A 13,491-nucleotide genomic window follows, 5' to 3' on the forward strand; every position below is an offset into this window, starting at 1 on the left:
CTGTTCCACAATTTTGTCCTCACTGCTATCCAGTGCCACAATTTTTATTTCCTTCATTTATAAAGATATCTCTCTCTCCCCACGGATGAGGTTTTGTCTGTGGTGGGGTTGGTCACCTTAGGGCTTTGGTGCTATGAGCTGTTTATGATGGCTGCTGATCAAGCCACTTCTCAAGTAATGAAAAATTGCTCACCACCTTGTGGGGGTTTGGCATTCTTTGCAAAGAGTTGGTGCTGTTCCAGGTTTTAGTAAGCAGCTGTCAAGCAACAGCTCGTGCAACAGCACGAGCTATAAAATGCCTTTGTCAGGGAGTGATGGCCAGCTGCTCCCTGAGGTGCAGAAATACAGAAACTATGTCCAACTCTGGGGCCCCCAACATAGGAAGGACATGACCTGTTAGAGCAAATACAGAGTCCAGAATGACAGCCGTAACCTGGGCTGCCGCACCAGCAGCATGAACAGCAGGTTGAAGGAAGGGATACTCTCCTGCTCTGCTCTGGTGAGGCCCACCCTGCAGTCCTGCATTCAGCTCGGGGCCCACAAAATAAGAAGGACATAGACCTGTTAGAGTGAATCCAGAGGGGGCACAAAGATGATCAGGTGGCTGGAGTCTCTCTGCCATGGAGACAGGCTGAGAGAGCTGGGCTTATTAAGCGTGGAGAAGAGAAGGCTCTAGGGAGAACATAGAGCAGCTTCCAGTGCCTAAAGGGGACAAAAAAGATGGAGAGGGGCTTTTGACAAGGGCTTGTAAAGATAGGATAAGGGGGAATGGCTTTAAAGTAAAAGAGGGTGGATTTAGATGAGATATTAGGAAGAAGCTCTTCTCTGTGAGGGTGATGAGGCCCTGGCACAGGTTGCCCAGAGAAGCTGTGGCTGCCCCATCCCTGGCAGTGTTCAAGATCAGGCTGGATGGGGTTTTGAGCAACCTGGTCTAGTGGAAGGTGTCCCTGTCTGTGGTACGTGGCTGGAACTAGATGAGTTTTAAGGTCCCTTCCAACCCAAACCATTCTGTGGTTCTATGATAACCAAGAGTGATAAACCAGTCAGCAGGGCTACCACCCCACTGGCCAAGATCCTGCCTCACAGCAGCCCAAAGCAAGGCAAATCCAGACATGGCACCAAGGTTCAGTCAAAAGTCCAAATAGTCAGGCAAATTGATGCTGATGATTCAAGTCCAAGGTTAGGCCAGGAAGACAATGTTAAGATCAGGTCTAGCAATAATAACCAGAGTCAGACATAGTCCTGTGATTGCCACACAGGTCCATGATGACAGTCAGCCCAAGGTGAAGCTGGGAAGTCAGCCTGGGTGTCAGTCTTTATCTATGGCACCCATGTCCAAACACAGGTATGACATATCTGTTTCCCTGAGTCTGTCTTGATTTCTGATGTAGCAGAGCATAAAATGAAGCCCTGCTTCACAGGAAACTTTTCATCCCAGTTAGAATCAGGGCACTTTTGAAAACTGGCATGTAGGTTATTGAGTACTTCTTAGTTTCCATAGGAAGAATATAAGCAGAACAGCGTAACCAAATGAGGATAATGCCTCCTTAAGGTCAGATCGCTCTTGCCTGAAGGGCTGGAAGCAAGTTGAGTCCCCAGAAATCCAACTGGATGCTGCTGAAATGCTACAACCAAAGAGTCAAACAAGAAACTGTCTCCCTGAAAAGCCTAACAGGCCTTAATTATGAAGGTGGTATGAAGCCTTCCAGCATAATTTGACTCCTCAGTCTTGGATAACACAGAATTCATTGTGGTAGTTCATTCTTACTGATGACCGTAGTCTTTTTCTCTTGGTAAACCTCTATAATCTGCGCATCTATCACCTTCACGCTATGCTACAGTGACTAACTCATTGACTGGACACCAGCAACTACAGGACAGGACTATTTGTATCCTCATGGCTCTGCCAATTCAGTGGTTCTCGAAACAAGACATGTAAAAGCCTAGGACAAACTTCTGTGTGCCACTGGTATCTGTCTATGGGACAATCTGCTTGAGAAGTGCACACAGCTTCATTTCCTGTTTTTCTTCGGGAAAAATTTCAACACCTCAGTTTTGGAAATCTCTCCCATTTTGAAATTATCCCACAGTTTCTCTCATCACCACAAAACAACTGAGCCAAACCAACACTGTAGCCTTAAATACATTCTGAATCTAAGAAGGAGAAATGCCAGAAAATCTGTACAGTACTGCTGTTGCTCTTGATTGTATATGGAAAGCAATAACATATTATTGTGACAGCTGACAGCATCTGTCTCCAAAGCAGATAGATTATGGATATGTCTCCTGGGAAATATCTACGTTCTGCAATGTGCTGCCAAGGCTGAGATACTCGTCTAGTCTCAACTAAGCTAATTCTGGACATGGAAACAATATAGTTGTGTTAGTAGGATGTTCCACTCAGATAAATTAGCCTTTCTAGTTGACCCATCATAGCTCCATTTTTAGAGAGATATGGCCTGTGAAACAATGAGTTTCCATGACTGTCATCCAGAGCTTCCCACAGAAAGGAGAGCACACATTACTTTAGGAGACAACAATGGCAGACCCATGGGTAAAACAAACTAGTTTCAGAAGAAGTAAAATATGCCAAATTAATCAGAGATTAGTCATGGCTTCTTGCTTCATTGCTAGAATCAACCTAAATTTATGCTGATTATTGCACTGGAGTGAGCCCTGATAACAGTATTTACCTCCTAAGATTAAAGTTTTCATGTCCATGAAGATTTGTGTGCAGTCAGCCAGATTTCCAAGGTCAGATGGCATGTCTTTTTATTTAAAAAACCTCAATAAGTTTTTCTTCTATGAATTTGCCTCCTCTATTTCAATATGCATTCCAATATTGCTTATTAATTCTGTGTATTTGTGTGTTTTCTACATTTTCCTCTTCTGAATAAATCTGTGGGAAATGCATGGCTTAATTAAAACTGGAGAAAGAAAGAGATTTTCTTTTTCACTTGAAATTCTGGCAAGTACAAAAAAAAATTAATTTTAAATGGATAATAGAAAAAATCCTCATGAAACAAAATTAATAATATCAAATGTTGTTTGTTTGGGGGGCACTAAAATTTTTTCATTATGATTTCTTCTCCTTTTGTTTCATGGGAAATAAAGTAAACCAAAAAGCTATTTTAAAATAGAAAACAAGCCCTGCTGCTCCTGAAAGACTGACAAGAGAACATTTCTATGGATGTGTTCTATTCCGATTTTTTTCGAAACAGTGTTTTATCAAACTTGACTTATTTCCGTGATACATTTTTCTTTTGACAGGTTGACATTTCCCAGTGGGAAAACATTCCTTAGGAATATTTCTGATGGGTTGTTTCAGACGATCTGAAGTTCTTAAAGTAAAGGCACAACTTGTGGGATGCTGAAAAGAGTTATAATAATTCCGTAGGGGATTTTGGAAGCAGACAGCATTTCCTGTTCTGCCTTAATGAATTGCATAAACACTAGGGCTTAATGGAGCAGGTGACCTGATGTCTCTTTATCATGAGAACACGGAGGCTGTAGAAAATCCTTAATGTGAGAGTTCACATTTTGATTCTTAATAAGCATTCCCCTACTAATCTGTTAAGTCTCCAGATTTAAATAGCTGCTCAGAATCTCAGCAGACTGAATTTACTATTAGTGAAAACTGCTTTTACTGAAAGGCATTTATTTCATGAAACAAATGAGCAAGACTGGGACTCAGCTTTTAAGCTGCTATCCCTACTGAGACTGATAAGAATTACTGCCTTCTGCATGAACAATGGCAAGATCTGGCTCAGTAGTTAGACCATTTTAAAGCTACGAACCTGTATTGTCACTGGTACTAGTATGAAACCAGAATAATTTTGGCAAAGCTGACTTGCTCCAGCAATAGCACATTGTCTCTTTTCTGCTTCTGATGATGTTCTCGCAAAGGTTTGTATATTTTCTTTATTAAAACCAAACCAAAACAACAAACATGTATTTTTTTGTCCTCTATAAAATGATGTTTGTTTGCGCTGTTGCTTGTACTGACAACCTGCCTTTAGACATTGAAATTTTTACTTAAACGCATGAACCCCGAAAATCATTATGTCCTCAATTATGAGACTTTTAGAATTATTGAACTTAGACCTTAACTATCAGAGAAAGACAAAGAGATTGTTAGTCAGTGGACTACAAATATGCATGGCAAATGCAAAAAAAAAAGTGGTTGCTATGTTATCCTGTTTTCATTTCATAACAGTATTCTGTGAATTTGCAATGGACTATATTGCAAACACCGTGGTGTCTGAAAGAGTTGGAGCCTGCAGAAGACGGTCAGAGAACATTTGTTCACTATTTCTTTCAATTTGAGAACTAAGAGTTGTAAAACAAAACCACCAAAATTCAGTTTCAAAACCAATAGCAGAAAATGATTCCTCACATTGCATGAACTGTTAAACTCCTTGACACAGCTTGTTGTGAAGGGGAAGAGTTTACATGGATGAAAAATAAAGGGCATATATAGAAATAAATATGGAGTATGGAATGTATGTGGACTAGATAAATTCATAGGTTTTTATTCTTTTAAAAAAGGTAATAATAGCTTTAAATGCAAAGATATACCTCCTGACCTAGGAAATTGCTGGAACAGAAATTACCAGAGGCTGAGTAAATACTTCAGGACAGTACTATCTGCCTGTCGCATTTACTGCTAGTTATGCAGTCCCAGCCCATGAAATGGAGCTGGGTAGTGCTTTGTTTTGACTAGGCACAGCCATCGTTATGCCATTATAAAGCCTATGGTACTTTTTCAACACTGTAATTCCAGGGAGGTTACTCCTTTTTTAACCTGGGGGTCACTGCTGTGCTCACACAGACCTGTCCAGCAGGCCATGGCATCTGCATTTTCTATTCACTGCAGTTGTTTTGGGAGGTTTTTTCGTAATCATTTATGCTTTCTCATGGTTGGTGATTCAGGTATAGAATTTCAGACTTTGGTTATAGAAAGATGGTGTGTGTTTATCTGTGGTGGTTTGTGAACTTGAGGTGATTGGAGCAGATGTGCTTGAAGGATGAAGCTGAGATACGAATGTTTACCCAACACATTTATCCTTATCCATTTTCCACTGCTGTGTTTCCAAGTTCTTGGAAAGTTTATCAACATGTTTGTCATTGAAGTTTCCACTTACTTAAAACACTGCCTGTTGCTACATGAAATTAATCCAAAGACTGCAGACCTATTCACCTGACTGCAGACCTATTAATAACATTCTTTGCATGCTTCGGTAATCACAGACAAGCCATACATCTAATAAGTGCTTGTGAACTACTGTCAAGCTCCTTTTAAAACCTCATTAAGATTGGATTACCTGGTTATATTAATCCATGTGGCCTTATGCCAGTGCTCCTCAGTCATACTGGTTATTGTAACATATTGGACATAAGAATACAGGAAATGAAAAATTCAGAACCAAGGCTGAAAGAAAAGCAAGAAGCTGTCCCCACAGCTCCTTTTTGTTTCATAGTGTTGTCCGCAGGTCAGCTGTGCTTTCAGCATCAAATTGTTACACAGTTGAGACACAGAAACAGTTGCTTTTAGTTTGCCTCCTATAAAGTCAGTAATCAACGCACCCACCATGCGGTGGAGAGGAGCTTTCTGCCTGTCATCCAAGCACAAAAATATTTATTGTTGATATAAACACCATATGCTTCACGCTTTGCATACTAATTCTGCATTTTATGGTTAAAACATTTTGGGTTTTTCCAAATTTACGGGTAGAGAAAGCAAAGAAGAGAAGACTTAACTTAAAACACATCAACAGTGGAACATGTGAGACCTTAATTCCTGGCTCTCATGCCCTTGTCCAAGCCAGCATACCATTAAAACATTTAGTGGCCAGTAAAACATTTTATGGTTTGGGTTTTTGTTTTTGTTTTTTGTTTTTTTTTTCTGACTCCAAGAATCAAGATATCTGATGCTTGTTTAGTTTCTGCTTATTGTGGGAACCACGCATCCTGGAAAGCCTCATAGTGTTAAGTCTTGCTGGATGGAGAGAGAGGTTAGAAGAGGCTGCAAATCAATGGGCTTCCTACACAGAAAGACTGGCAGAGTATGAGAATTATATCCTAATGCTTCGCAAATTTCAGATAATCTACCATTTGCATTCTGACAGCTTAGCATGGTGAGCCCCTTTACTGAACAGAGGAAGGAGAAATGGACATTCCCAGATATTGCTCTGAGTCCCCTTGGATATCACTGAAGAGAGATGCTGTCAAAAACGAGCCCTTGTTGAAGACAGCACCACAGGGGAAAGGTACTGCTGAGATGGGTCATCAGCTGCACTCGCTACCTCAGTGGCAGATTAACAAGAAGCAGATGTCAGGCATGTTTAAGGTTGATTTTTCCTCTTTTTAAGTTTTACTTCTGTAACTTAGAGTATTATTCTGTAAAGGATTTCCCCACTTGGCTCATTAGACTAAAGCCTGCTGTCTTTGTTTTAATCCCGATTGCTGCTTAAAGTAGATGAACATGATTTCTCTGGGTAGAGTGATCAAGGGATCAGTTATTTTTTGTTTCCCTCTGCTGCAGAAGTTATTTAGATGGCAGGTATGGTCCCCTGCCAGAAAAGGGGTGAAACCTCTGAAGTAGGCAGTGCTTTGTGAAGACTCACTCAGCTGTGTGAAACTCCCTGTGCCATAAATGCTTTTTCTCTCTTTAAAAGTATTTTTGTCTGTTTCATTCTGTGTCCCTGTGATTTCTGTTTATCTTCTCCACAATTTTACACATGAGCCAGACCAGACTGTTCACTCGCTCAGCTTTCTGCTGATTCCATTTGCTTCATGCCACCCTTGGCAGGGAGGGATGTTGAAAACAAGTCCAGGTATTTGAGGAAGCAGGATGTGAAGCACGTCTGTTCAATGTCTGGCTCCTAGCCCACACCACATAGGTACTGATAATAAATGAACTTCACCTTTTGCCTCTTCAGGAGTTCTACAAAGATTTTTCCCAAAGGAGAAATGCTGCCTCTATATGTAAAATAAATAGCTATGGAATACAGAATCATAGAAAAATTTGGATTGGAAGAAACCTCTGGAGATGCCTATTGTAACTTCTGTGCAAAGCAGGGCTGACTTCAAAGTCAGGCCCAGGGACTTGTCCAGTGAGGTACAGAAAATCCCCAAGCTTACTTTTTAAATAGATTATTTACCTGTGACACTCCTAAGAACTCTTTGAATCTCTTTTCCTTAAATAATGTAAAACACATTGGCGTTCTTTGCAATCTCGGAAGAGATGTGCTAACATGGTACATGGAAATGTTGTTGCTTTTATTACTGCTGCTTGTTTTCTGCCTCCATATAAGGAAATGTCTAGATTTTTAGCATATATGAAATGTTATATAACTTAGAATTCTTGTACAGCATCTGCACTGATATCTAAATTTTAATTCAAGCCTGATAAGGATGATGTGATTTTGCAACCCAGCTGTGTTTTATTGTCATACCTATTGCTGATTCACAGGCTGGTATGGAGGAGCCACTGTTTTCAGGTCACGTTTGTATCTGCATTGCTTTACCAGCATCCTGAATATTTTCATGGGGATTGAAAGACAGGTCTGTGGAGCCTGCCATTCAGCCAGCATTGCAGCTGCAGGTACTCAGGGAATATTATTCTGTCCATCCCTAAATGCTCTACCCAGATGTTTCAAAGATTTCAAATGAGAATGAATAAAGCTTTTGTTAAGTCTGTCAAACACCTTCTGTATCTGTTCTTGGAGTTGAAGAGAAATTGAACCATATTATACATTTAATTTTAGTCTTTCACAGACTAGAACTAGTTTTTTTTCTGGAAAAAGTCTCAATATTCAGTCAATTGCTCTCATCAACTTACCTGGAAAAAGTTTCTTGCTCCCTCTCCACCTGAAAAAAAAAAAAAAAAAAAAAGACAAACACAACAGAAATTACATACCCTTAAGCATTGGAACTGCAGGTGCCTTTAGCTCAATTTCTCTGCCTCTGTTTTCATTCAAGCGTAAATTGCATTAGCCCTAACAATAATCTTCTCCTTCCTTTTCATACCTCAGTGTGTAATACGGCATTTATTGACAGCCAGTACCTAGAGCACTGAATTTCTGAGCAAAAAAAGAAATTCTTTACTACCAGTTCTCTGATAAATAAGCATGAAATGGTGCATCCTTTTTCTGCTATCATAATGTATTCTTTTATATCTTAGTACTAGAATTAGCTACATTCACAGATACTTCAGCATGATTTTAAATTAAAAGCCAGCATAAAAATATTCTATCTTCCTTAGAGAGCTGGAAGGAAATTTCTGTAAATGCTTGGATAGCTTCATCTCTGCTAAAATGAATAAAGTGTTGGAATTTTACAGGAATTACTTTATATTTTTATGAGATTTTTTCCTTGGTAATCCACAGGCTGGGTCCACCCACTTCCCCACCTTTTCTGCAGTGTCCGTGGAAACATCAGGGTGCAACTAGTAACAAAGTATGTGGACCCCAAAAGCCAAATATTTTTAACTGATAATGAGCACAGCCTTACCCTTTGGAGGACCCACTGCTAACTTCATCTAACCCTTCAGGTGTGAGGATTCAATACTGATATATAGCCTGGAAAAGGCTGAACCATCCTAATTGAAGGTAGCATACGCAAGGCCATAATTTTGTTATAAAGTATGTTGTGAGCCCCCTAAAATGACTCGTAGTGAAAATAAAGACATCTGTAGCTAAAGACATCTGATGCAAAGAACTCCTGTAGAAAGGGACTATGACTGATCATCAGAAGGACTGAAGGAAATGAACACAAGCGATCTCGGCTGAGCCACAGTAAGCCCGCCAGCATGTATTTTAATTAGATACTGACTGAGTGCACAAAGCATTACTCTGTAAAATTTCATACCCAAAGCTATGAAGTTTGAAACTGCTGTAGCTGATTGTTGCAATATTTAGGAGCAAATTAACATAAATAACTAAAAAGTCCTACAGCTCTTCTGCCTGTAAAAGCTTTCATATACAATAAGGCAACACATGCAGCTTTGACTCAGATTCTGGGAGACAGATGTTCATTATTGGGAAGTATTGCCAAAGGTGTCACTAATTAATTGCAGTGAACAAGATGGGCATCAGCAATCAAATTCTGTCATGCCTAAAGATGATACCTCTCAGTAAGGATTTAAGTGTGTTGGACCAGATCTTCAGTCTTTATAAAACTGTCGTAATGCTGTGGCAATGAACAGCTAAGTATACGGAAACTAATAAAACTTGCAGTGTAATTTCTTCTCTCATGAAAGATTGGCTGGAATTAATCTCATCTAACTTCAGCTATCTACAAGGCAGCTGTTCCCATCTGAACTCACTGCTCTCAGCTCCTTTCATAGTCAAGGGAAGAAACAGAACTGGGATTTGAGTCAACAGACTGACTGTAGACATTGAGTTTAAGGTGCTGTAAAGTAAAGCTGGACTTCTCTGTCTAATTCTAGCACATTTTATGTATATACTTAGCCTGCTGAAGTAAGGCTGATACTTACACACAAATGCATATGTTTACATTCCCAATATGGCTTCAATTGGCTAACTTTAGGCACCCAGAATGGAAAAAACACAGCAAGCGCAATCCAAATTAGAAGGCAGTTATTCCTGGGAAAAGAGTGATGCTTTTCTTCAGGATGACATAGTAATATTAGTCTAGAGATTAAAAGAGATAAAATATGATGACAGTTGAATTCTTCTGACTTTCTGAGCCTGGTTCTTCTGTGAGTTTTCCAGTATTACTTCACTGAAATCCACATGGCTACAAAGTATAGAATTGGAGTATTATTGCTGTGATGGGCAAAAGAATATTTGTAAAACTGCTTCTGACTCATTTACCTGCTAAATCAAAATTTAGAGGCCTCTCCACTAAAGCTGACAGTGTCAGGCAACTATGTGAAGAAATATCATGATCAATTTTTGCTTGTTTGTTTGCTCTGCTGCGAGCTTCCAGAGAGCTTGCAAACAGTTCCTGGGGGAAAAGAAAAAAAAACGAAGTGATTTTCAAATATTTCATTACAAAAGCTAAATGAGCAGTGTTGTCAAATGATGGCAAGAAATAAAACAAACATTGCATTGGCAAAAAGTTTTTGCAAGGAAATTTCTGACGTGCTGAGTGTGATGCTGTGATAATCCCCCACAAGGAAATCCTAAAGTGACTTGGCAGTTCTGGGGTCGTAAATTGCTGACAACACAGCTACTAAAATAATTGAGACCTCAAAGAATTCAGAGCAGCCTGCTCAAGGGAAGGATCCTCTCAAAACTTCATCTGGTGAAACTGCGCTTCAGCAAGGAAGCTTTCAAAGGCAATGATGAAGCATGTCAAAAATGGCAGACTGAAATTTAGGGAAATCACTGAAGACCTAATTACATTACCGTGTTCTGGTTGCAGTCACCTGCCATGTGCATACACTCAATCCTCAGCAAATAGAAGCTTAGCACCTTAACTTGTCTGTTTCTCTGAGACGTGATGGGCTGAGAATACTCAAACTGTGAACCATAGAATCACGGAGTGGTTTGGGTTGGAAGGGACCTTAAAGATCACCTGGTTCCAATTTCCCCCTGCCATGGGCAATGACCCTTCCAACCTAGCCTTGAACACTTCCAGGAATATGAATTTCTCTGCAAACCAGTAAGTCTCTCATTTGTATGCTGTATGTTCCCAAAGTATTGTAATAAGAGTTCTTATTGTGGCCTTTACGGTAACCTATATAATTATTTCAAGTTAAAAAGATCAGGGGTTTGACCCTCAAGCTGTGTTATTTATTTTTCTTTATGACTGCTGATATAAAAAAAAAAAAATCGCTCCTTGGAGAGTAAGCATTGTTGGAAGACACTGCCTGTGAAGTGGGGAAACAAACATAAAGTTTAAGAAACAACACTGAAAACTACATTCTGCAGAAAACACTGTAACAGAAAAAATATGAGCCAGGTTTAAGTGTCATCAGTGGATTAAAGGAGGATGCAGAAAGTGTGGGCCCTCAATCTTCATTTGAGTGTCTATTGCCAGAACACTTGGAGCATCAGTGTGGTAAAGTACAGGTTGACACTGTAATCTAAATTCAAAACAAAGAATATATTTCTAATAAAAGGGTGGAAGAGAGATACTAAATAAGACATTTTTCTTCTGCTATTTGAAAATCTAAAATTTAGTTCCACAGAAGTAACTTGAAAATCTTCTGAAAATAATAAAGTCATATTGAGGAACCGTCAAAATGTCAGATCTACTTAGAGGGAATCAGTGTGGCTTGAATATATGAAACCAAATTAGGCAGATGCTCTCATGATACATTTTCCTCCTCCTCCATTTGTAAAAGGAAATATTTTCTGATAATACACTTAACCATATTTGAAAGTAATACTGAAGCAATTTCAACCATGGCACATGTTTATAGAGGTTTCACTGCTTGGCTAAGTATGGATAGGACAAAGCAATTGCAACTAAAGAATTCCTGAATGGGGATCTGTGTCATCATTTGTGTAATCAGTAGTTCCTCCTCCTTCTTCATGTGATCCATGAAAAAAGGAGTAACTTATACTTCCAGTGAGGCACAGGAATAATTTCTTGGATAACCAAAGAATCCATGGAAAGAAGACACCTTGAAAGATGAAATACAGAGATAGCTGCATCAATAAGTACATGGCACAGATTGTTCAACGTTCCTTTGTTCTGGTAATCATCTCTCTGTAGCAGATCCTGGTTTGGCTATCTTTTTTTAGCCTCTTCCTGCCAAGTCCAACTAGCCTACCATCACATATGATATGAACTAGCTGGGAGTATATTGACACAGGTACTTTTTCACCTAGAGAAAAGTGAAGGAAAAAGTGTTGTCCTGCAGTCAATACTCACAGATATTTGGATGAGAGATCTGACAGGTGCTGATGCCTACAGTCCCTTCCACAAGATAACGACAGAACACCCCTAGTAAGAGTGATGATTTAATGACAGTTGTGGTCTGTGATAGGATCTTCTTTCTCTCCCTTGCTTCAGGTGGGACACCTGATCTTAAAATCTTGCTGGGATGTATAGCCTTTGTTTTCCCTCTGGGGAAGGTCCTGGGCTGAGAGAAGGCTCCATGCCTGATCCTCTGGACAAGGAATTTGTCTTTGAAACTCCTTTGCCAGAGATCTTGGGGATACCCTCAGAGCAATGATGTCCAGGCTGCCAGTTGCTCTTCTCAATCTGCCTGTCAGCTGGAGCAAGGCACCTGAATGTCTGGCTGCAAGGTGCCCATATTGGCATCACCTGATGTGGCAGCTTTGCTGTCCCCCAGCCAGCTAAGGAAAGAGGAGCTTCTTTCTTTATGCAGCCACCCGAACACTTTGCCCAGCCCACGTGGGCTTGATGGTAGCTTAAGTTTGTGGGGCTCTGGGGAAGCGATAAGATGATTGCTGTGCCTTGGCAATAGGATGTGCAAAACACTAAACTGGGCATACTGTCACAAGGAAAAGCCCTGTGTTATTCCATGAGAATACAGTGTCCACATGAGTTCCACGGTAAAGAAAGCCAGAAAACCTATTTTATGCCTAAGGGGTAATACTTCCACCTCATTTTCCTCGTCTCCCCTAGTCTCAAGGTTTATTCTATGCCCCAGAGATTTCACTATTAGAAACCATTTCAAACAATGGAACTTTCTTTAAATATCACCATTTTCTCCTCCATCCTACTTGTATTCTTCATTCAGTTGTGAGTACTAAATGAAGAGGAAGAAACTATGTGCCTTTACTTTCTCAAAGTGATTTCTGTTATCCTGTGCAGTGCTCGTTACCAACTCTGACCCACCATTGCTTCAGAAGCCATTACATTCATTATTAATAAGAACCCTCCAGCTAACTTTGCTCCCTTGCAGACGTTATTCTCATTTCAAATGTTATTGTGGCATTTGCTCACTCTGCAAAGAGCGTGTGGGACTTCTCCCATTCCTTTGCCCAGCCTGACCTTTTTCAGTTCTAGTACACCTATATCAATTCACCTGCCTCTTTGAAACAGAGCTGAAACTGATGCAGTCAAAAGGGGACAGAGCAGTACAGCACTTTCAGAGGTTTGTAGTTTTCTGCTGTCACATCTCTGGAAGTAGTTTATTAGCTTAAGGGATGAATAAAACATCTGATACATACTTAAAAATGAATCCACTTAGATCCTGCATGACAGAGCTAAAACCTTTCCAAGGTCCCAAATGGGGACCCAGACTGTCCACCTTCCCCAAAAACCTGCATCATTTGATTGCCCACAATAGGAGTAAACCCTGCATTTTACACTGAGTATCGAGAGAACCTAAGTAGAGGTTGAGACTAGGGTCAGAAACTGAACCCAGGCTCTTCAGACTGAACCCATGCTCTTTGGATGTTTCGATCCCCTGAAGGTCTAGCAAAAAATTCCAAGCTCCTCTCTTCATCGAACCATATGTCTGTGATCAGACACATACTCATCTCTTCCTTATGCCAGAGCTTTTAAAGTCCAGGTTTAACTTCCAGAGGAGGTACAGAGTGT

The sequence above is a fragment of the Pezoporus wallicus genome, unplaced genomic scaffold, assembly GCF_028554395.1.
Source record: "Pezoporus wallicus isolate ANWC-B61680 ecotype Strahan unplaced genomic scaffold, APGP_CSIRO_Pwel_v1 contig_3487, whole genome shotgun sequence".
Classification (NCBI taxonomy): Eukaryota; Metazoa; Chordata; class Aves; order Psittaciformes; family Psittacidae; genus Pezoporus; species Pezoporus wallicus.